A 24,197-nucleotide genomic window follows, 5' to 3' on the forward strand; every position below is an offset into this window, starting at 1 on the left:
TATTGTTTATTGTACACCAAGATTCTTCTATTCTAGTGTTTTTAGGTTTGAACATATATTTTTGCTGTTGTTAAAATAAATTAATTGTTGATAAATCTGAATTTATGCTGCTTAATAAATATTGTTTTAAAGAGATGTTCAAAGATTCAGGGTTTGTTTGGAATTCTATCAAAATTAAACATTTATAAGTTCTTCATTCAAATTTTATAAAAGTCACTATTTTGGTTATTTTAAACGAAATAAAAAATAAAATCACAACACTACCAGGAAACTGGCCACCTCTTTTTTTCATCCTGGTGAAATCAACTTGAAAAAATTAAAATGATGACTCTGCCTATAAATAATTTCGTTTTGTTCATTTTTGTCTATACTTCCAGTAAAACTCCCTTTAAAATTAATTAAAACAATAGATGGCTGATTGTCAAAATTCTTGTGGACAAAAAACAATCTAAAGTGAATGGAGGTGTTAACTTTCATAAAATGGCATTCTGCTTTTATACTTCAGCAAGTTTGGTTTGCTCTATCAGAGGAACTCTCTAAATGTTTACAGTATTGGGAAACATAATTATCAATAAACCATCCTTTAACATTCAGGGATTTTATACACATGTTGAAAAAGCCCAAAACATCCTCTTCCTCTGTAGTTAATTATTATTGTTAAATGGCTATTTCTTTCTGTTTGTTTGTATAACTATTCACATGCCCAAAATCTTGCTTCTCCCATACTTGGTATAATTCAAATATTAAACATTCTAATATAGTATCATACTAGAAAGATTGAGTAGGTAAAGGCATAAATTATTTTGGACAGTTAGGCCCTGATTCTCACCCTGGCGGTAATTACCGCCAGGGCGGAGGTTGGCGGTAGCACCGCCAACAGGCTGGCGGTGCTCCGCCGGGCATTCTGACCGCGGCGGTACAGCCGCGGCCAGAAGCGGAAAGCCGGCGGGGTACCGCCGACTTTCCGCTGCCCGTCTGAATCCTCCATGGCGGCGGAGCGCGCTCCGCCGCCATGGGGATTCAGACACCCCCTACCGCCATCCTGTTCATGGCGGCTCTCCCGCCATGAACAGGATGGCGGTAGGGGGTGCCGCGGGGCCCCTGGGGGCCCCTGCAGTACCCATGCCAATGGCATTGGCACTGCAGGGGCTCCCGTAAGAGGGCCCCGCAAAGTATTTCAGTGTCTGCTTTGCAGACACTGAAATACGCGACGGGTGCAACTGCACCCGTCGCACCTTCCCACTCCGCCGGCTCAATTCTGAGCCGGCATCCTAGTGGGAAGGTTGATTTGCCCTGGGCTGGCGGGCGGCCTTTTGGCGGCCGCCCGCCAGCCCAGGGCAAATGTCAGAATCACCGCCGCGGTCTTTCGACCGCGGTGCGGTGTTCTGACGGCGGTACCTTGGCGGACGGCCTCCGCCGTCCGCCAAGGTCAGAATGACCGCCTTAATCTTAAATGATCGCTTTATGTCACTTTGTGAATTGTAATGTCAATTTCGTGTTCCAGACTCATTTAAATGTAAACATGATGTGTTAATTAAAGCCACTAAGCCTAAATTAGAAGACCAATATGTGGTGAAACTAGAGAGAGAGGTTACTTTTGTCCAAACATATAACTTTAATACTGAGTTACAGCTTCCTACATTTTTTTTTTTTTTTAAATAATTGAGAAGGGTACTCGTTGACCTAAAGTTAATCTAGAATTATTATGAGAAGGAGATTTGAACAGATTTTGCCTATTTCTAACTGGAACAAAAATCAGTAAAAAACAAATTCTACATCTCAGTCTGCAAGTAGCACAAAAATATCATACTTTTTCTATGATAGTTTGTTTTTAACCACCTTAACCACCTCATTCTCACCACAAAATGAAACACTTTGTTATTTTTGGTCTACAGGTGTTTACATCCAAATGAAAGGACACCAGCAACATTTCTTTCATTAAATAGTAAAATATGATTTGTTATAAACATAGATTAGATACAGAGAAAAATACATATCTATACAGGTGGCTATTATATATGATACAGATTATGTAGTCCCTTGGCTTCACTTCTAACTAGAAGAGTTGTCTTGTGTTAACAGTACATTTTGGAACACTAATGTCCTGTATTTATACAGATAATTCATATAATATTTACTGTTCAATTGAAATAAAAACAGATATTATTTATTCTGTTATGCAACATAAAGATCCATTACACCTTAATTTGTGAGGCTTCCGATATGGTGCCATCTGTATTTTCATGCATGTGGACATGACAGTGCATTTGTGGGGGCCATGGTTGAGTTGCTACTATTATTAGTGAGATGTGAGGCATTTAAGGTTTTGCTATACGCCCTCTTAAATATATATGCTCAGCACATTTTATTAGTTTTGTATGCTACACTATCACAAGTCATCACTGAATATCTCTGTCCCACAAATTTTCCTGAAACTTTGAGACAAACATGAACTGTAACCTATGGATCCATGTTTTGTACATGTCTGTTAACCATGGTCCAAGAGCTGGGGCTGCTGTTCATGTATGATAAATATATAAAATAAACCAAGACTGACATCAGAGCATGTTCTGTGTTTCAAGCACTATTGTTATAAATGGGTTTTTGGTAAAACTTTGGTGGGCATCATGGCGTTCAAGGAGGATGTAGAAGAATCTGAGTGCAGAGGGAGTGTTCAGGTACAGCGCTGTGCTGAACAGTGTAGGCAGATACAAATGATGTGGGGCTCCTTGGCTTTTACCCTTGTCCTAAAGTTCTAGGGAACACTTAGTCTTATCAATGTGTATTGGTACTTGCTCTAAGATGGACAGTTGGGCCTCAAAAGCCTTTTTGACTCACTTTGATTGCTTGGTTGAGCTACCAAAGCTTCAATTAATCATGGGTGGTGGTGTGTTGCCCGAGCTAAATACAGAATAACACAGTTGGTTTGTTTCACATAAATAAATCTCCATGTGCAATCAGGGTAATTCTTTAAAAAGAATAATACTTTTAATAATGTTGGTGGTATCTCTTATATCATGTAATAAAACTCTCTGTGTTGTCCTCAGGAATAGATGAGGCAATGTGACCCTAATGGCAAAATTCAGGACACCAATTGAAAATATAACTAAAAGTAAGTATAAACTCGATAAGTAAGTTTGAGATCTGAAATTTAAGAAACCATCAAGGTTTATTGTCAAGGTATATTACAGTAGACAATATTAAGGAGTAGTTCTGTAAATTAGTCATAAGGCATAAGAATCATTTTTCATGAAGGCACAATTTAAAATGGCTGGAGCAATAAGCAGAGTCTGGTAATAGACTAAGCGCCTGATTATGAGTTTGGTGATCTGTGTACCACCATGGTTGCAGTGTCTGTCTAACCGCCATCTGCTTGGCAGTCGGCCACTGTATTACTATGTTGGCGGTCCCATAGAGCAAAGACCTCCGCAGTGCCCCTGGCACTGCCGACTGCTGCGGTGACAGGGCAGGATAAACAGGGCAATGGAGCAAGCACTTCCGCCAGACACATTGTGATGTTGCACACAGCCAATGTGACCATGGCAGTCCAACCACCATGTTCCAGCAGACGGAAGCAGAGAGTATAAAGGGAGCAACTTACCCGCAAACAGCGTTACATGTCCTTTGCCGCCATGGAGTCTATCACACACATCCTGCAGCTGCTGCTGCTCATTGAAGGTGCCCAAAATCCATACTGCTGTGGACGCAACCAACGGTAAGTACACACACTTACCTGTGTCATGAAGCTCAACAACAGATCGTTGCGCGGTCATCCACATGAAATGGGGTCAATATAAGGGCACCAAGTACATGTGTCATTGTGTCCACAGTGTGAGTCATTCACAAAGAATGACTGACACATTTACAGCCATTAAATGCCCCCTTTGGCCAGGTCACTGACACTGCACCTCCAGACTCCAAAACACACGTCTGCCCATCTCAGGCACAGGGACAGTGAAGTGTACATAACATTGTGTCACACAAGAGCAACACCACAGCAACATCACACATAATTCAAATGACATCCAAACATTGATTGCATGCTATGGACTGTTGTCAGATTGAAGGCAGATGTATGGATGTGTCATTTAACACAAAAAACCCTCTCATAAAACAGCCCTGCAAAGGACTCATATATCACCCATCTTGCAACACAATGGAAGGTCCATGGCATGTACAATAGTTTGAGAGACAAATATTCAAAGCTCACAATGCAAACAATACCTGCACAATACGGATGGGGACATCAGGGGCACTCATGGAAGGATGCTACCCTGGGACACATCACACTTTGCACATGACCCTAAAACAATATTTGCACAGGAACCGGCCTTTTAAGTATCTCAAGGACGAACAATAGTAGAGACAACTGACATTCCTATCCTCATATTGTATGAGCGCAAGTCAAGAAAGCACAACAAACAGAAGTAGCATTGACCATACATATAGATTAAGTAGCTGCAAGGTAAACACATCACAATTGATACATGGTCAGTCAAATGCAAAGGAAGCTAGCAAAACTGAACAACCTCCCTGTGTGGACAAACAAAACTCAAGCTCCCACATATGAGACAAATGTACTATCCATATCAAGGAGACAAGTCTATGACCATACTTGCTGACATTGAACAACAGAAGTGAAGTACTTACCATAGCAAACATAGCACAATGCAATGACACCCCAATTGGATTAACACCCAAATATTCATACAGCCAACATCTACCTTTGTCTTTGTCTGCCCACATAGTCAGATATTGAAAACAACAGCAAATGATTCAGCAATCAGGGTGAAACACATACAACTGTAGGCATACAGCACAAGTTACTCAGGAACACCATAAAGGTAGAATAGTAATTGCAGGACAAATGTGTACTCAAAAAAACAACTTGAGTTTGTTCTATCCAAATGATTTAGAACAAAGGCCATTGGCCAGTCCATATATGTCCATGCACAATACTGCACCCACACTTAACTCCAATCACTGCCACGGAACCTACACAGGAAGGAACACCGAGTGGGTAGGTAGCCACATCATGGATCATCCTTGAGTGGGATGGGGTCGGATTTTGGATGGGTGGGCTTGGGAGCATTTTTTTCTTTGGAAGGATGGGCTTCTTCTTTGTGCAGTGGGACATGGGTGCCTGTAGGTGGGCAGGGGGGCTGGTGTGACAGGGGAGGACTTGGATGTGGAAGGGATGGGTCGGAATGTGGGTGGGAGCCTCTTGCATTTGGGAGGAAACAGGAGAAGGACAAGCTTGAAAAGGGAGCTCTCTTTGAAAAAAAGGGTATGGTCATCAGAAGGGGTTGGGAATTTGGAGGTTGAGCGAGTGGTTATCTTGTGTGTGAGCGTAGATGCCTTGTGTGTGTGTGTGTGTGTGTATGAGGTATGCTTCTGTTCGGAAGGTGTCTGTTGCATGTGTGAGTGTGTGCATTTGTATGTCTTGTGGGGCTTGGAGACAGAGGTGCTGGTTGATTTGGGAGTGGTGGATGTGTGTGTGTGCCTGTTGGGCTGGTATCTGCAGGTATGCTGGATGCTGTGGATGTGTCTGTGTGTGCTGGGGTGGTGTGTATGTATGGTGGATGTGATAGATATGTCTGTGAGTGATGAGGTGGTGTCTGTGGGTATTGCTGATATGGTAGATGTGTCTGTGTGTGTTAGGGTTATGCCTGCGGGTATGGCTGAAGTAGTGGATGTGTCTGTGAGTGTTGTGCAGGTGTCTGGAGGTATGGTGTCTGGGGTGTGGGCGTCCATGGGTTGTGAGCTGGTGTCTGGGAGCATGGTGGGTATGGTGAAAGTGTCACTGGCTGATGTGGTGGTGTCTGTGGGTATGCTGGATATGGTGTGTGGGTCAGTGGGAGAGGTGTGGGTGTCTGGTGAAGTGGTGGTTGATGTGGTGTTTGAGGGTGAATATAAAGTGCCTGCGTATCGCTTTTGTCTGTGGTGTTTGTGTTGATGTGTGCTGCTTGTGTGTGCTGATGTGGCCGAGTGCAGATGTGTCTGTTTGCTTAGGGCAGGTTGGGGAATAGGGGATTTGGACTGGTAAGGGGGAGGAGGGGCAGGAATGTGTGGGGTGAGGGTTGAGGTGGCCTGAGCCTGAAAAGGTCTCTATAGGCCAGACATCGCAGTGTGAATGCCTTCCAGGAAAGCATTGATCTGCTGAAGTTGGATGGCCAACCCCTGGATGGCATTCACAATGACAGTCTGCCCCACAGAGATACTCCTCGGGAGGTCAATAGCCTCCTCACTCAGGCCAGCAGGAGTAACAGGGGCTTGAGTTGAGGTGCCTGCGGCAAAGGAGAAGCCCACCCTCTGGGGTGAGTAGGCATGGCCAACTAGGTTGGGAACAACAGGGAGGTTGGCGATAGAACTGGGGGTTGCAGACAAGGTGGTACAGGAGTAGGTCCTGATGGGTCCACCACCACTAGGGAGTGACCACTGGAAGTAGAATCCAATGATGATAACATTTATCCTGTCTCCTCCGTGGCACTCCCATCACTCTCCTCGCCACTGGGTCCCACCGTGTCAGTGGTGTCATAACTGAAGGTACCGTGGCCAGATGCTTCCCCACTTGGTTGTGCCCTCTCTCCCTTGCTTGCCTGGCTGATGCTGCAAATACAAAGAGGAAAAGGGTCACCACATGTTCCTGGTCACACTTGAACAACAGTTGTGATTAGCAAACATTACAATGATGTCATGACAGCCCCAGCAACAAATTACATCAAAGTGCCTTCTAAATGTACCAAACCATATGCCTGCATGCCACATGAACTGTTAACAGTTGCCCACAGGAAAACCAGGATCTCAGACAACTACAATTGCATGGCCGAAATTGTGCAATCAAAGTAACCATTGAACAAGTAGGAGACCATATCACCTTGCTTTGCCTCATGGAGCATACCTCAGTTACCTGTTGTCATACAATAGTAGGCCAATGCCAAGGGCATTCCTACAGATCCCACTCAAGGTCATGCAGACATCTATTTGTCACATACACAATAACACAACAATAAGAAACTATGCTACATAAGCCTGACATGTTGCTGACAGCAGTACAGTAACCTGAAGAAGGTGACATGGAAATACTCATGTCATACTGGAAACACATCAACAATGCACACTTCACCATGTGTAATTTTTCCTAATGGAGTCATGGAAGTAGTACTAGTGTTGCTCAGATATGCTAGACATTTGGCATGAAAATGTACACTGTAGACAAAATGGGCAAATTGTTAGGGAGATACATGTTTAAAATCAACAGCACAATGAATCAGCAAGCACCAGGGACATCACCACTAATATCTGGCACCCCTTCAATGACATATCCTAATTGCATCAGTAGATGCCATTAGTCCTTCGTATGTTGGAAAGGCCCAGATATTTGCAAGTACTTGTAGAAGGCCCTCAACATGTTGCGCTATGGAAAGCTACATCACAGCCTCCATGTATGATGGCCACCTTCACATGGCAGACAGTAGTGAGGCACCAGCACTCATAATACACTGAAGACAAATGGCCTCGGGGGCAGATGCCAATTTATTCACTTGACCAAACGCATGGCTGATGACAGTGATCAATCACTTCTTTATCTTTGGCCTGTAACACTGAGGAGTAGTGGTCTATAGCATAGAATTAAAACCCACTACAACAACAAACATTACCTGATTGATCAATATAAACAGCCATGTGTTGTCCCTGGAGAGTAAATTGCTTGTGGATTGCACCCAGTTGTGTCCTAGGTCCCTGGGCCAACAGGAAAGGCACAATAGTATGCACCACATTATACCTACACAAACAATTACTCATCCACTGTGTCACACATGGCTCATCCCTAATTGTTATGGGAAGATGTCAGAACCTAAGACATCAACTTGACAATGTACATGCATGAATATGCCCTGTACTCACCCCCTTGTGGCTGCTGTGCTCTCCTCAAATCATCATTAAGGTCCAGGTATGTCACTGGTAGGATGAGGGACATGGGGGGTCACACCCCACCCACATTGGGAGTGTATCCCCAGCTGGACTTTTGCATTCTTCCAGGCCCCATGTCTCAGGTCCTCCCACCTCTTGTGACAGTGGACGCTCTACCGGCTGTGGACTCCCAGGGTCCACACGTTACGGGAGGCGGCTTTCCAAATCTCCTTTCTGCTGATGGGCGTTTACCTCTATGGATGCAAGAGACAAATCAAGAAATTACAAGCGCAATTTTTTGTCCTTATGGTTGTGTCACACATATGTCAGAAAACACCAAGCAAAAAATGGTCAGCTTGTCAACACACCACTAGTGTAAAGCACACATGGCAATAAGTAGAGGGTATTGGCTACATATTTTTGTATCCATCTGCAGACTAACCCACTACCCTGGTCATGGCCTACAATGACTAAGCAAGCCTATTCACATCAGGTAGCCCACGGTCCAGCAAAATGTACTGTGATATGAGCCACAATGAAACACTGCACACCAGTGTGACTTCTGAAGGGTTTGATCCTTAGGCCTGATTGGACCAACACACTTACACTCTGAAAGAATGAATCACTACTTACAGTCCCTACAGGTAACTTCCATAATACAGACTTCACCCTTACACTTGAGTGACAATGAAGATACTGACATGGTGGGTACAGAAAGTGTCTTCCCTGTGCATGTGCGGACATGTGGTCTACAAATGCAGCCTCATGCCACTTGAGGGTGGGTTTCTGTGATGTGTACCTGTACCACAAAACACACCTTTGGACACATGTTTCTGAACTACAGAGATTACATCCAAAATAGAAAGGTATGCATTGTACAGTTTCTGTTATGAAACCAAGCTACTGCATCACATGTCATGGCATCCCAGGAATCTATACACTTTCTGCAATGTGTGTCTGTCATTTGCGTAATAAGCTTGCATAGGACAAATATGACTTCTGTGAAGGTGACAACAGAGTTGTGGGAGTAAGGGACCTGTCATGAGTCAAAGGCACACATTGACAATTATGCAAAGTGCATATGTGGACTAGTTTTGGGATTTATCTCTGTACCCATTCCTAATCTAGTCAATGGGGTTAGTCATTCAGGGCACGTGTTGCAACTAGAGCCTCACACTGCCACATGCCAGGATCTACTGGTCTACAGGGAGTGGGCACAGTGTCACAGTTGCATAGCCACAGTGACTCTCCCACTGCCTGGACTATGTCCCATACTGTGAGATACATTTGAGAGGCCCTGATCTCTGCAAGCTGAGCATACAGAACCTACATGACACTCACATTTCCATCACTTCCAGCAATGACAGTACATCATATGGCCATCAGCAATGTGGCTTGTGGCTTGTGTGGCAACTTGAATGGCACAGTGATTCATGACATGCCTCTCAGACAACAGTTTGGCAAGGCCAGATGTGGGTTGAAGGATCTGTGGCACAATACACATTGCGTACAAGATCCTCAAATGACTCAGGCAAGATGCATACACAGCTCATGCTGTCATGCACATACATGTTGTCTAACACTTACAACCATCATAAAAAAGAAATGTCATTGGATGGCCGTAAAATCTCCTTTCCCAGTTATGTGCATCCATTACAAGGAAGATCTAGGACCCCAAAAAACATTGCACACCACAGTGGGAATAAACACAACATATAGTACTGGTCACCTTAACTTCCACCATGTACATCTCATCGATACCACACAGACTGCAACAAAAGGCACACAAGCAGTATGACTGGTGCACATTGGCACATTGTAGGCTGTGAGGAGGGAAAAGATGGGGTTTATCAAAGTCAATTGGGCCAATGAGGTCCTTACCTGCTCCTCTAGTGAGCCATAGAGTTGTCCATATGGGGGAAGGATCTCGCTCACAAGCTTCTCCAGCTCCTCTGGAAAGAAGGGAGGGGTCCTTTCAACTACTGGACTTGACATGATTACTCCTAGATGTGGCACACAGCAGCTGAAGTGGCGGAGGTGTTGCTGGTAGCTGTGTCAGGAGTCAAGTGGCTGGTTTTGCACAACGTAGCGCATATGTACGTCACATACGCGGTCATCACTGCCGATAGACAAAGCCATTGGGCCGCAACCTTCACAGGCAAAAAAGTTAGTCTATGGTTGTGTCCGCTGCGGTTGGAACCACGTACTGCATGGACGACTTCTGCCGGCAGATGCGGGCGTTTCCTGATGTCCATTGGGGAAGGTCAGACATCCGCCATTTTGGCAGCTGCTTCAAATGCTGTATATGGCCCTGTAAAATCTGTCACAACAGCAATATAAGTTTCATGTCATTAAAAACATTCTAAATCTGACTTACTGTGTAGGTCTGACTACAAAATCATCACCGTATTGCAGGGCACAGATGGCACATGCACCAACAACAGTATTTGTGATGGTCGCAAAATACAATCACATTTTGAGGGGCAAATGTGTAGCAGATAGTTGGGTGTCACCCGAATCCATGTTGTGGACAGATGTGTTGACAACCATGGGGTTCACATCTGTCCCTTGTGTAGATGCAATCTGTGATGTGTACTGGGTGTCATGTCTATCCAGTCAGAAATGCTTTGTCACATGATATTGTTGGCATGCATCATGTATGTTGCTCTGGACACACTGACTAATGTTACAAATCATGTCTTATCACACATAGGTACCCTGGGAGAAGGAGGATATGGCAACCTCCTTTCTAGCGTCCACTGCCAGACCTTCAGACTATGGATGAATGCCATGACATCCAGTTATACTGTCTGAATAGGCAAACAATAGTGGACCTATACCATCAGTTGGAGCCAGATCTGATGTCAGCTAACTGTAAACTAACCTGCATACCACCCATTGTACAAGTCATATCAGTGCTGCAAGTCCTGGCCATATGGTCCTTCCAACATACAGTGGCCCTATCTGCTGGTATGTAACAATCTATGTTCAGTCTGGTGTTGGAGGATTTCCTCTGAGCAATGTTGAAAGGTACCCCCGACATGGGGATTTAGCAAATGTGAAGGCTGACTTCTATGGTTTTTCTTGGTTCCTACATGTGGAGGGGGTCATTGCTGGCACACATGTTGGCTTAGCACCACCACAGGTCACTGAACAAGTCTATCAAAACAGAAAGAACTTCTATTCTATCAAAGTGCAAGTTGTCTGTTTGGAGGATCTCTACATGTCAAATGTGTCTGCCCTTTATCCAGGATCAGCACATGATTCCTTCATAATGCGGAACAGTGCCATAACCCAGCTGATGCCACAACTGCAACCAGAGACAGTCTTGCTGGTTGGTAAGTCACATCTGTCCTGATTGTGTGTGAGCAATGTCAGGTGCTACAATCATGAAGTTAGTGACTCATTGTTGAACTTATGTCCCATTCGTTAACAGGAGACACAGCATATTCAAACCGTCCTTGGTTGTTGACGCTGCTGAGGAATCCATCTATGCCAGGGGAAGTCCACTTCAATAAGGCCCATGGAAGAACACGGTGGGCAGTGAAGCTCCTAAAGAAAAGATTTTGCTGTCTGGACAGGACTGGTGGAGCCCTCCTCCACTCACCTTGGAAAGTGTGTCAGATCACTGTGGCATGTTGCATGTTTCACAGCAGTGCCCTGCCGAGGAATATCTAGTACATCCTAGAGGAGGAGAACCCTGCAGTGCCAAGAGGTTAGAATCCTGAAATGCCAATTGAGGATGACAGTGGTGAAGAAGATGGAGCTGACTTGTGAGAAGATCTCAACCACAGTTACTTCTCATGAGTGTAAGTATGTCATGTGATGGTATGACTATGACTGTGCAATGAACTGTAGTTGTGAGAATGTGTGAAGGTGAGTGTTTCGGAAACAGCTAGGGAGCTGATACTTTGCAATAATCAGCCAAAGGCTTGTTGATGAGATAGCTTTTGACACATCCCCACCTTGATGATGTTGCTTTGTTTGTGTCAGTTTACTTCAATGTACTTTGTTTTCCAGATGCTTGCTCTGTGACTGGTGTTATATATATATGGTTTCAAGCCTATACTACTTATTATGTTCATTGTACAGGTACCTTCAACTTGACATCTTCACATGGGCATTTCAGAGTTGTGACACTGGCAGGTATGTGATGCTGTTCTGACAAACAAAGTGGTAATGGATTGGTCCAGGAAATGTAGGTCACAGAGTTTGGGCATATGTGACCTGTGCTAAGACAGGATGCACAGTGTTTGAGTGGAAAGTCAGAAGTAGCCATTGGACTTGTTTTGTGTGCTGTGATGGGCCTGATGCATCATGTGTGTCATCATGTGGTCATAAAATATGTAGCCGTAGCTTATGACAAAGTCATGTTCCCTTCACATTGGCTAAACACTCTTTTTGTATGACCTGTGTTTCATCATTGTAGGCCTCAGTGACTGTGCCACAACACTGACATATGTTTGGGTCATACCTCCTGATGCATGATCATTTAATTATGATGTCCTAGTGATCAGGGACTGTTGCACTGCCATCTGTCTGTATCTGGGAATATGTGATATTGAATTATTTTGGTGTGGTATGTGATAAGGCTCAAGCTGATGACATCAACCACTTCAATGCTTGTCTATCTTACAGGACAATTTCTGACACATCCCTTCCTTCCGTGGTCTGGAGGTCTATACCTGTAAATATGTTAATTTACTCAATATGAATCAATCATCTATGAATGCAAATACTTCAGACATGCTGACAGCTATGACTAACAGAAAATATGCATGACATGGCACAACAAAAAATCTAATTTGAATAGGTCAGTCATGGTGAATGAAGTCATTGATGTAGATTTCATACCATTGGAAGTCCAAAGTCCAGATTAAGCCTCTTATTGGAAATGGTAGGTGTTTAAGAATCAGTCCAGAGTGAATGAGTAACACACAAGGATGGTCCTTAAGGAAGAGGTTTATTGCTGGCAGTGGTGGGTGTCTTGCCATCCTCACCTCCTGGATTATTTGCTGGACATATCCACTTGTGGGGGTCAGCTGCTACAGATGTAGGGGTGTCTGTGGCTTGTTCTTCCTCTGGCAGGGTCTCATTCCTGTGGCTGCCATCAATGTTAATAGGCCTGCTGTTGATGAGCCAAAGGAAGGGTAGACTGGTTTTGAAAAGCCCTGCTCAGGGTGGTGTGTATGACCCTCAACAATCCTGTTAGGGGTGCCATGTTGGAATTGTGGTCCTCCATTTCTTCACGCATCTCCCTATGCATGTCCCTCTGTAGCTACCAGATTTCCCGAGTCCGGTCAACACTTGGACCATCACACCTTGAGACTCCTGATAGACCCAGAGACATGGCTGATGGTGTCCTCTCCTAGAGCAGCCCCAGTGGCCTCATCCCGCTGGCCCACAGCATCCTTCCCATGCACGCTACCCCCACAGGCCTGTGCCCTTTACACTTACAACTTGTTCCAGGACCCTCATTGTTCAAAGAGTTGCGCTGCAACTCAGGATCCAGTAAGGGGAGGTACAAGATGGTGGACACTGTGCTAGGGACACAGGTTTGAGGGCGAATGGTTGCCTGGAATGTTGACGCAACAGGGCTTGGAGGTGACGTTGTGGGCACAGTGAGACTCACTGACCAGGTTGCCCAGATGTCCAGACATTCAGAGGTGTTGTTTTATTTGAGCACTGCATCCAGGGGGGTAGTGGTAGTCTGTTCCATGGTCTCTGTCTACCCAGCTGCAGATCCACCTGTTGCTGTATAACGTGTCTTGTTACTGGTTGTATTGTGATACTACCTCCAAAGGTTTACAGTAAGCAGTGACATTGGACAAAGTTAAGTTGTAGTTAATCCACTTGTGTGAAGTAACCATGGTATTTGGTGAATTGACAGGACATTTGTGAAGCATGCCAACCACTTTTGACTCAAGCAGCTGATGAGATGTGCAGATCAGTTCCACTTTGGAGGCTGGCCTGAAAATTACATTTTACCACCAGTACATCCAACACAGTGGAGAGGCAAATGTATATTTGACCATTTGGAGGTCTAGTAGAGTGGGATGCAGGCAGACTCAGGACTTTATCGTATATGTTACTGGAGTCATCATGTACACAGTGCTGTGGCAAACTGTCTGCTGCCGCTACCAATCTGGTTATACATCCTGAGGCCTTAGGACTACTTGTTGTACACACTTGGAAGGTGTCCTTCCATTCCTCAATGGTTTTATCTTGGATTAGCAGGTTAAGATAGAGCTAGGTAGACAGACATGCCTCTGACTTTAGCATGATCTGTGCTTGATCATTCCCAGGTGAGTACACTTCATTTGAGAATTGACAAACAGGGATCTTTGGACAGGAGAACACTGGGCTGGTGGTTGGAGTTACAGAAACTGGGCCTGTTGAGAGTTGCAGTCAGGTCACTCTCTCTGCTCCCAAACACTTGATAACTGTTGTGTATTACATATCTGTATGCAGCCTGCATTTAGGTTTGAGCATACATTTACATTTTAGGACATACCTGCATCTTGGAATGTGGTTTTGTTATTGTGAGATTTCCAGGCACCATTTGGACACATGACATCTGATGGGACTTGGTAACTGTGATGTTGGGTCCAGTAATACACATTGACAATGTTATAACTCAGATACTCTTGGTATTGAATGTTGATGAGGGACATGAACAAGACAGTGACAAAAGCTGAGCTGTGAGCATGCATGACATTGCATTTTTGTAATATTTTTTGCATTGTGACTTACCAGACTCCACTCCCCTCAGTATTCCAGTCAAGCCCTCAGGATGCAGGATGGCCAAGACTTTCTCCTCCCAGGGAAAGAGCTCTAATGGGGCACTGAGAGGGCCACTGTCAGGCTTCTTGGCCTGCAGCTGGTGCCTACAGATCAGGGAATGCACCCGGTCCCTCAGGACATTACACTTTCTCCTAATGTCCTCCTTTGTGTGCAGGGTGGTGCCTACTGCATTGACTCTGTCCCCCTATCCTGTCCCACATTTCCATTTTCCAGTTAAAAGGAGTAGTTGACTTGTGCTCCAAACAATTGTGGTCCTAATCCTACGATTTTATCCACCATGACTCTTAACTTATCTTCATAGAAACTGGTATTTTGTATACGTGACATGGTGGACAAAAAAGAGGGTGACAGGGATTTAATTAACAGTAAGTGAAGTACAATAGGGCGTGAATGGACACAAGTGTGTATGGGGTGTTCTATGGGATGGTGGAAAAAGGGCTGCCTCATCTATGTAAGAATCAATAAGTGCTGGTCATGTTTTTTTGGCTCTGTGTGGAAATGCAAAGGATTGTGGTCTGTGAAGGGGTGTGATTTATAATGTACTATGCAGGTGTGTCCATTTGGCCAATGTGTGTCAGCTGTGTCATTTTGAATTCATCTAATGTGCACTTGTCTATTACTTTGATAGTCGCAAACTGGGGTGGTTGACAGCAATTGGCTGATCACCACCAGGGCACCGCCACAGCTACTGTGTGATTGTAATATATTCGGTGCTTGGCCACGGCGCTAACCGCGCTGGAGGTCGGACCACCTATCTCCAAGTTGCTGTGCTGCTGCTGGTCTGTCCTTTTTGCTTCGTGGTCAGTGGTCCTGCCTGTATAGCTCGTAATTCGGTGGTCTGGAGGACCGCCAGTTTGGCAGTCTTTTCAGGATCGCCAACATGGCAGTCTGCTGGTCCAGCTGCCAAAGTCGTAATCAGGCCCTAACTCTATAGTATGCAGCACATCGAAAGAGAATCTGGCAGCATCCATTGTAGAGACCCAAAAGAGTCTGGCTCACTCCCACAATTTAGTTTTTGCATAGCCAATTTCATCATAGAAAATGATGGCAACTGCAAAGACAGCATGATGCTGTCGCGCTGCGGCGCGCGGCGCGAGCCAAACATTCGGTTTGGGCCGCGGCGCGCGGTGTGGAGACACGCCGTGCCCCCAGCCTGTTGTGCACCTTACGAGGCCCCAAATTGGGCATGGGGCCTCGTTCCTTCATAGCCTGACATGCTTTCAGGCAGGTCTAATCCTCCCCCACTTACCTGTTATTGTTGTCTTCTTCTTTTTCATTCCCTCTCATTGTGCCTCCCTTTATTTTTTTCCTTTTTCCCATATTACCCCTCCCTTCCCAGCATGCCTTTGTTTCCTACTCTCTATGGCTCCTTGTACATTACGTTCTATGTGTTTTTTCCCTATCTAAGATGGTGTCCTTGCACTTCCTGTGCACTTCCTATGCTGGAGTGTGAGGCAGTGTGCTCCCTTTTTTTGTGTGTCCTTGCACTTCCTGTTGGTCGCTTCCTGTTTTTTTTGTATTTAAGGGCTGTGATTCTTTCCCTCCTTGCGCTGCAACACTTTCTGTTTGGATGGTGTCACCGCTCCTGCTTCCTTGTGTCAGATACTGGTTCACATTGGTTCCAGTGTTTTTCCTGCTCTTTTTTTTGATCTTGTATTTACTTATCATTTTTGCTCCTGTTTCAGGAATTTTTCCTTTTTGGAGGTTTTTTTCCCCTTTTAGTTTTTTTTCTCCCTCTGGCACTACTTCTGAAGGTCACGGCCTGCCCTTGGTGTTTCCTTCGCCTGCAGCACCGTGGCTACCAGAAAGAGTCGCCCCTACCTGGGCCAAGGCCGAACATTCAGGAACAAGATCCTCGCCACTTGTTCTGCGGACTCCAGATTAAAGCAGCGCGTAAGTCGTGACAGATGCTTGCAAAAGTAATATTATTTCAGCAATCACATTTCAGCACTATAAACATCATATAAACCTACCATTATAACACTGTCACACTAACACTGTCACACTACATGAATATTAATTAACCCCTTTCTGACCTAAGTCATCCAGAGGCCTTCAAAGCAAGCTAGATGCATGAACAGTAGAAAGTCTCTTGAATGAATGTAATACAGTGTGCTGCCAGGAAGAGTCTCGGAAAGTGTCTAAAAGCTTCCTCCAGAGAGTTCACTGAGAACAGCATATTATTACAAAACAAACAGCACACATTAAGATGCATGTGGTATCAATGAGAAATGTACTCACACAATGAATATTATAAATTCACCAGCCATGTAATAAGAAATTGAGTTAAGGCCTAGTTGAAACCTGGTTAACAATAGAACATAAACACAGTTCTACACATCAAAGCCTTTTCATTTTTGTTGCCCATAATTCATATTATTAAGTACATATATATTTCTAGTTAAAGGAAACTCCACCAATAAACATATTAGAATGAAGGTGCAGTGAGAAAGAATGTTGAATATCTGAATTATCTGGCAATTTCAATTCAAGAAATATTGCAGGAATGGCAAACGTTTAGGGCCATTTCCTGTAGTCCATAAACCGGGTTCACGTGTATTCTGCATCCTATAGTATCAAACAGCTCTTATAAACTGCAACTGGGCAATGCTGTGCTCGGAGGGGGTAGTGAGTGCACTAGTCTTTAGCTCGCAGGCAAACAAGAGTCTGTTTAGTTCAGTTTATTATTATTGCATATTAGGTACAATCTACTTGACAATACATACCATAAAATAAATCTATGCTAATACGGACAACGATCTGCACACATCATCCATTACAACAGCAATCACCCATTATGAAAGCAATCTTCGTGTTTCAATAGACATTTATATTAACTATGGTGATATTCATTTGAAATGAACTCTATTGTGTAACCTACTACCGCAATGGCAAAAATCGTCCTAACCAAGTGCACTCTTTATTGCAGTAAGTTGTATCACAAAACTTAACTGTTGCACTAATTATTTTTATTTAATGCAGTCTAATATTATTTCTCAAATATCTGGATCTGATCAGTCATTCCAAAATGGATAGATAATGCATGGCTCATTGTTTGATTGTCCAAATTACAAATTCAATATTTTTCACTATGCTCATACCCCTACGAACCCCAAGTTGAGGTTAATCTAATAATTGAATTTGTTAAAAAATCAAATCTCATATAGCCATGACAAATATTTGGAAACAGGAAATGTCCAAGGTACTTTTGTATGTGCAAAGTATCATATTGTCAAGTTATAGCCCTACATCATTTTAGATTGAACAGAGAGTACAGACCATCCTACCGACTGTACTGGTAGATTCTATTATTTAAATAAATTTTAAGAGTCTTTTAGGTTAATAGCACATTGATCACATATCATGAAGAGCATTGATAGTAAGAAAGAACTATAGATAACTTTCCTGAGTAATCTTAATACCTTGTTTTTTCCAACTTTGGCCTAAAAGTGAATAAGGTAGAAATCACTTAGCTCTTTAACAATATAGTTAAACTCATACTGTCCACAAGTTTGCTCATCGCTGGTTAATATATTTCTAACCTAAGCAATGCTTGTAAAGTGAATCATAGAAAAATTAAACAGCAGACCGAAATCACTATATTCAGTCATGTCACGACTGACATGGCCTTGATGGATCCCATAAGATTATAATATTACTGTGTCTAATTTCCTTGTCATACATGTGAGAACAGATTTAACAGATGATACACAATACATTGTTTAAACATCTTTAAAACATTTGTCATTGCAACCCTTCTAATTTTGAGGCTAGTGCATTGTGTCTCACAGGACAGTGTTTTGGTTAGGTAGTAATAACTAGGCACTCACTCAAGAATATTATTATCAATCCTCCAATTGAAACTGCAATTGAATTTCCCCCCAAAATACTATATTTGTTTTCTTTAAATTTGTAGTGAAATAATTATCCATATTTTACATTTGGAGGTTGTTTCTGTCTTTGCAACCAGAATGGAGTATGATCTATAATTTTCAAGTCATCAGCATACATGAGGACTGATAGCTTCAGGTTTCCTACTTTTATAGGGAAACATCTCACTGTTGCTAATTGATTCAGTACGTTAGCCATGTAGGGATTAAATACAGTTGATGCAAGGACACAACCTTGTTTTAAACCATTGTATTTAATCTTCCTGAACATATTCTCTTGCATATCATTTCGACTTTAATGCAATCCTTTTGTGCGGAATCATAATTAGTTTAAGTAATTTACTATTGATTCCAGTCTTACAAAGTTAAGTGCAAAGCTTGTTTTAGCGAATTCTTTTGAATGTTGTTGAGTATCAATCATGGAACAGTACAGATATACTTTTCTATCCTCTTAGCTGCTGAGGCTTTTCAACCCACAGTGCAGAGCCCTTTTTTGGCTGTTTTGTGTAGTTTGCGCTTACCCCTAAGGTATGTGAGGATTTGTGTGTAATATATTATATGGCTGTGCAGACTTATCATGTAATACACCCACAAAAACTGTCTTTGGTCCAGCCAGGCTTATTGTAAAACCTTCAGCTCAGCTTTGGGTAGCTATGGCTTCAAGCAGCAAACAAAGGAATTAACTAATGTAAAGCATTTAACTGTACCAAGCAAGATAACAAGAAAGCCATACAACATAAAAAAATCCAACAACAATTCATAAAAATATATTTTAATGAATTTTTAAAGGCCAAGATGGCCAAAATCCACTGGAAAGTTCTGGAGATACAGATTTTCAAAGAAAACTTAAATCTTAGTTTAACCGCAAACAAGCTTCGGTAACCCCAAAGTTTGTAAAATTTTGAAAAGTATGTAAGATTTGAGCTTGACTACTCCGGCCTGGGTTGGGTGATGCTATTTGACAAGGCGAAGGTCCGGTGGGTCAATAAGGAGTATGTGGACAGTTACCTGGCCACCAAAGCATTTTTTTGTACAGTTCCAACCTTTATAGCACAACAGCCGCTGCAGATGCAGGGGATAGAAGATGCTCAAGGATGCTCTGGGTTCTGTGGGTCCACAGGGGTGCCTCTGCAGTTATTCCTTGGTCCACAGGTCAGGTGGGGCAATTTTGACCACAGACCTCACGGTCCCTCAAAGTCCTCCTTGAGACAGTAGAAGGCCATCTGCTGCTGGGAGACCGGTCTTCCACAGCATTCCAAGCAATAACCCTTGGTATAGGCTGGTGTCCATTTCGGATGACCAATATGCACTCATACAACTCTCCTGGGTTCAGGTGACAACATTTGGCCATCAAAGACTGGTCTCTTTGAGCACCCAGCGGCAGTCAGTGAAGATTCTTCTGGAGTGGCTACTGACTTGCGAAGTTGGGCTACTTCAGCTTTGTTGGCCCTGGTGCTGGTACCAGGGGGTCAACCGACAGACCATTGGAGTCACTTCTTTGGTCTGGGGCTGAGGAGCAAAATTTCTCTCAGCCAGGATCCACAGGCACAATCTTCTCTTCACTAGCCCAAGCTGAACATGCTGTCCAACAGATGCTGGAGCCTCTCTTTGACAATGCCAGGGGTCAAAAAGCAGTCCTCCTTCTGTCCTCTTTCCAGTGTGATCTGAGGTCCAGGGTGCAAAAGTGCCATATTTAATTAAAAAAAGTTGCTGAGGAGATGATGCAGTCCCTAGTCAATGGGCTACCGAGTCCCCTCCCCCTTGGTGTCAATGTTCCTGCAATGTTGTGTGTGCTTCCTACCAGTCCCAGACTGCACTATTCTGCCTGCTCTCAAGATGCAGTTAGGAGCTTGATAGCCTTAGTGGAAAGGCCACCTGTGGGCTACACACCCATTGGAAAACCAGTTTGGGCACTGGTCTCCCCTCTCTTTCCCCACAACCTATCTGTCTTCCTGAAAAAGGGGCATTCCCTCAAGGGAGTGGTTGCCACTTGCCCACTTTGTATTTGAAGCTCACCTTTTGGGCCAACACCCTGAGTGGTTTCCTGTGAAGGAAAGGTAACACCTAAATCTGGAGCAGGCTGCTTTATTTCCTAAGCCTGTGAGTTAATCACACTGGGCTTGGTGATTGTCTCCCTATCTCCCATGACCCTTCCTCTCTCCTCACTCCTGCACTGGCCCTTTATGTTTGTGAAGGTAACCCCAAGACAGTCAACTCCATTGCATGAGCCCAGCTGCTCAGGGCCTTAAACAGCCCAGTGAGCAAGAATCAAAGAAGATGGTAAGGACACAGACTTTCTGTGTATTCTTGTAAGTTTAAAAAAGTGGTTTTCCCCTACCTGTGTCTGTCCAAATGTGCCTCTTTCTTTTACAGCAAACTTGCTATTTTTAAACTGGTGTTTTGTTTTACCCTCGTCTGTATGAATTTACATCTTGGTTTTCTACACACATGGTCCTTTTAAACTGCTATTTTGTTCTACCCATGACTGTCTACATTTACCTCTTGTTTATCGGCAAACTTGGTACCTTGAAACTGCTGTGTTGTTGTAATGGTGACTGTGAATTTCCCTCCAAGTTTTTCCCAAAGACTGCATTAAGCCTCACCTCCACACCCCAAAGTTTAGGAAAAGGCACAATACACCTCAGTGGCCAACCACAGTGGATTTAGGAGACTGCTTAATCTGCTCTGTGGTTTTAAACTGTGCTTGGAAAGTGTGCTCATTTTTGGTTTGAAACAGTGATTTATTTAAGTGAGTGAAAAACAGTATTTCAGTGGCTTCAAAATTGTCCCTTACCTGAAAAGTAGAATCAGGACGCTAGGAAGTGTTGATTGTGCCTGTCTGCATCCGAGGAAACTCTGAATAGTGGAGCAGTACCCTGCCATAGCAGCCTGCGCTTGTTGATTGGCTCTCTAACTACCAGGTAAATCTAGCCTCACGAAACACATCTGCACTGACCCTTTAAGTTTATTGATTTAACCCAAAGACAGCCTCCTCCATCTTATCTGCGTACTAAACAGCCCAGTAAGCAAAAATCAAAGAAGGTGGTAAGGACTAAGACCTTCTGTGTATTCTTGTACATTTCTTTCAAAAAGTATTTTTTCCCTACCTGTGTCTGTCCAATTTTTCCTCTTTGTGTTCTGCAAACTTGGTATTTTCAAACTGGTATTTTGTTCTACCCGTGACGGTCTAAATTTACCTCTTATTTATCTGCAAACTTAGTACCTTTAACCTGCTGTTTTGTTGTACCCGTAACTGTATGATTTTCCCTACTACTTTTTCCCAAAGAATATATTTAGCTTCACTCCCCCCAAGCTGAAAAGGGCAAAATATACCTCAGTGGTTAACCAGTGTGTGTTTAGGAGACTGCTTACTCTGCTCTGTGGTTTTAAACTGAGCTTAGAAAGTGTGTTCAACACTTGTTTTTGGCTTGAAAAAGTGATTAGTTTAAGTGCATGAAAAACAGTAATTCAGTGGCTTCAAAATTGTCAGTTACCAGAAAAGTAGAACCAGGAAGCTAGGAAGTGTGGATTATGCCTGTCTGTATCCAAGGGGATTTTGAAAAGAGGAGCACATCCCTGCCTCCTGCCACAGCAGCCCGGGCTTGGTGATTGGCTCTCTGGCACCCAGGCAAACCTGAGCCTTCCTCTCACACCTGCGCTGGCACTTTAGATTTGTGGAGGTAACCCTAGGACAGCCATCTCCATCTTGTGAGTCCAGCTTCTCTACACCCTAAACAGCACGTTGAGCAAGAATCAAAGAAAGTGGTAAGGACATAGACTTTCTATGTATTCGTGTATTTTAAAAAAAGGGATTTTTCCAAACCCATGTCTGTCCAAATTTGCCTCTTTGTTTTTCTGCAAACTTGCATGTTTATACTGCTGCTTTGTTATACCTGTGTCTGTATGAATTTACATCTTGATTTTCAGCAAACTTGTTCCCTTTAAACTGCTGTTTTGTTCTGCCCGTGATTGTCTAAATGCACCTCTTGGTTAACTGCAAAATTGGTACCTTTAAACTGCTGTTTTGTTGTACCTGTGACACTATGCATTTCCTCATAGGCTTCCCAAAGTCTGCATTAGGCCTCCCACCCCCAAAGTAAAAAAAAAGGCAAAATACACCTCAGTGCTTAAACAAGTGTGTTTATGAGACTGCTTCATCTGCTCTCTGGTTTTAAACTTTGCTTGAAAAGTGTACGTAGCACATGTTTTTGGCTTGAAAATGTGTTTAGTTTAAGTGTGTGAAAAGCAGTATTTTGGTGGCTTCAGGAAAGCTAGGAAACTAGGATTGTACCTGTCGGCATCCAAGGAGATTCTGAATAGAACTTGCCCCTTTTATAAGTTTCTATCAGTTGTTCCATCTGTTGCTGTGATTGGTTGCTGGGGTAGTATTACTATTGGACTGAGGGCTTAGGGTTCAAGTTATCATTGGCTTTTAGGGTTAGAGTTCTGATTTGTTACTAGTGCTAGGGTTTCCACTTAAGTAATGGTTCAGAGTTTCATTTCTGATTGGCTGTTAGAGCTAGGGTTCTGATTGGTTACTAAGGGTAGGGTTCCTATTGGATTTAGGGCTAAGGGGTTTTGTTTTGATTGGCTGTTAGGGGTATGGCTGTGATTGGTTAATGAGACCAGGTCTCCCATTGGCTCTGGGGTTTAGGGTTTGGGTGCTGGTTGGTTAGGGCTAGGGTTTCATTGGCCAATTAAGCTATTTAAGCATACGGCTCAAGGCGTCTCAGCCAGGGCATCGAGTTTAAGGGTGGAGAGGACAGGAGCCTTTGCCTGTTTGTGCCAGGTCGGGCCAGGTTGGGATTACGACCAGAGATGCTGCACAATATTTCATTTACTAGCTACCACATTAAGCCCTCCACATTCACCAATATCCAAACACAATATCAGCAAAGGCATTCTACTTATGTACAACAAACAATCCTCATACACATTTCAATATCTCAACAACCACTACAAAACCGCACAAACCACACCTATACTCCATTCTACCCACACAATAACACTATGGCACCTTCATTCTCACACAAAACACAACTCTGTCTCATACCACTAACACGTACACACATCACAACACACACAAAGCCACATTATATATACCCTTAATTCATCCAGACCCACATTCCTATTGATACAAAGCACCAGCTCTATCCTCTACTTCCTTCTAACAGACACATTTATATCACCACTAAACCTATACTCAGCCTTTCCATCATATCATCCACTGCATCCTCCTTTTTACCAGAAACACACAACCAAACAATCCTTACACTCCACTCTACCACACATATTACCTCTTCCAGAGAAACACAACTCTTGGCCATCCCCTCTTACACATCATATACACTCTTCTCCAAAAACCATCACTACCCCTGTACTATTCAAATATCACTCATCAGCAGTTCTTCATACGCACATCTTTCTCAGTAAACCACTACATCAATATCTCCTCTCAATACTGCACTCAAACAAAATTAAACACCCACACCAGCACATCGAAATCACTCACACTTTCATACTAATTTACATCACACAATCTCCCACACTCATGACCACACAAATAATACAAATCCTGAACCAACTTTA

Source organism: Pleurodeles waltl, chromosome 3_1 (assembly GCF_031143425.1).
Source record: "Pleurodeles waltl isolate 20211129_DDA chromosome 3_1, aPleWal1.hap1.20221129, whole genome shotgun sequence".
Taxonomy (NCBI): Eukaryota; Metazoa; Chordata; class Amphibia; order Caudata; family Salamandridae; genus Pleurodeles; species Pleurodeles waltl.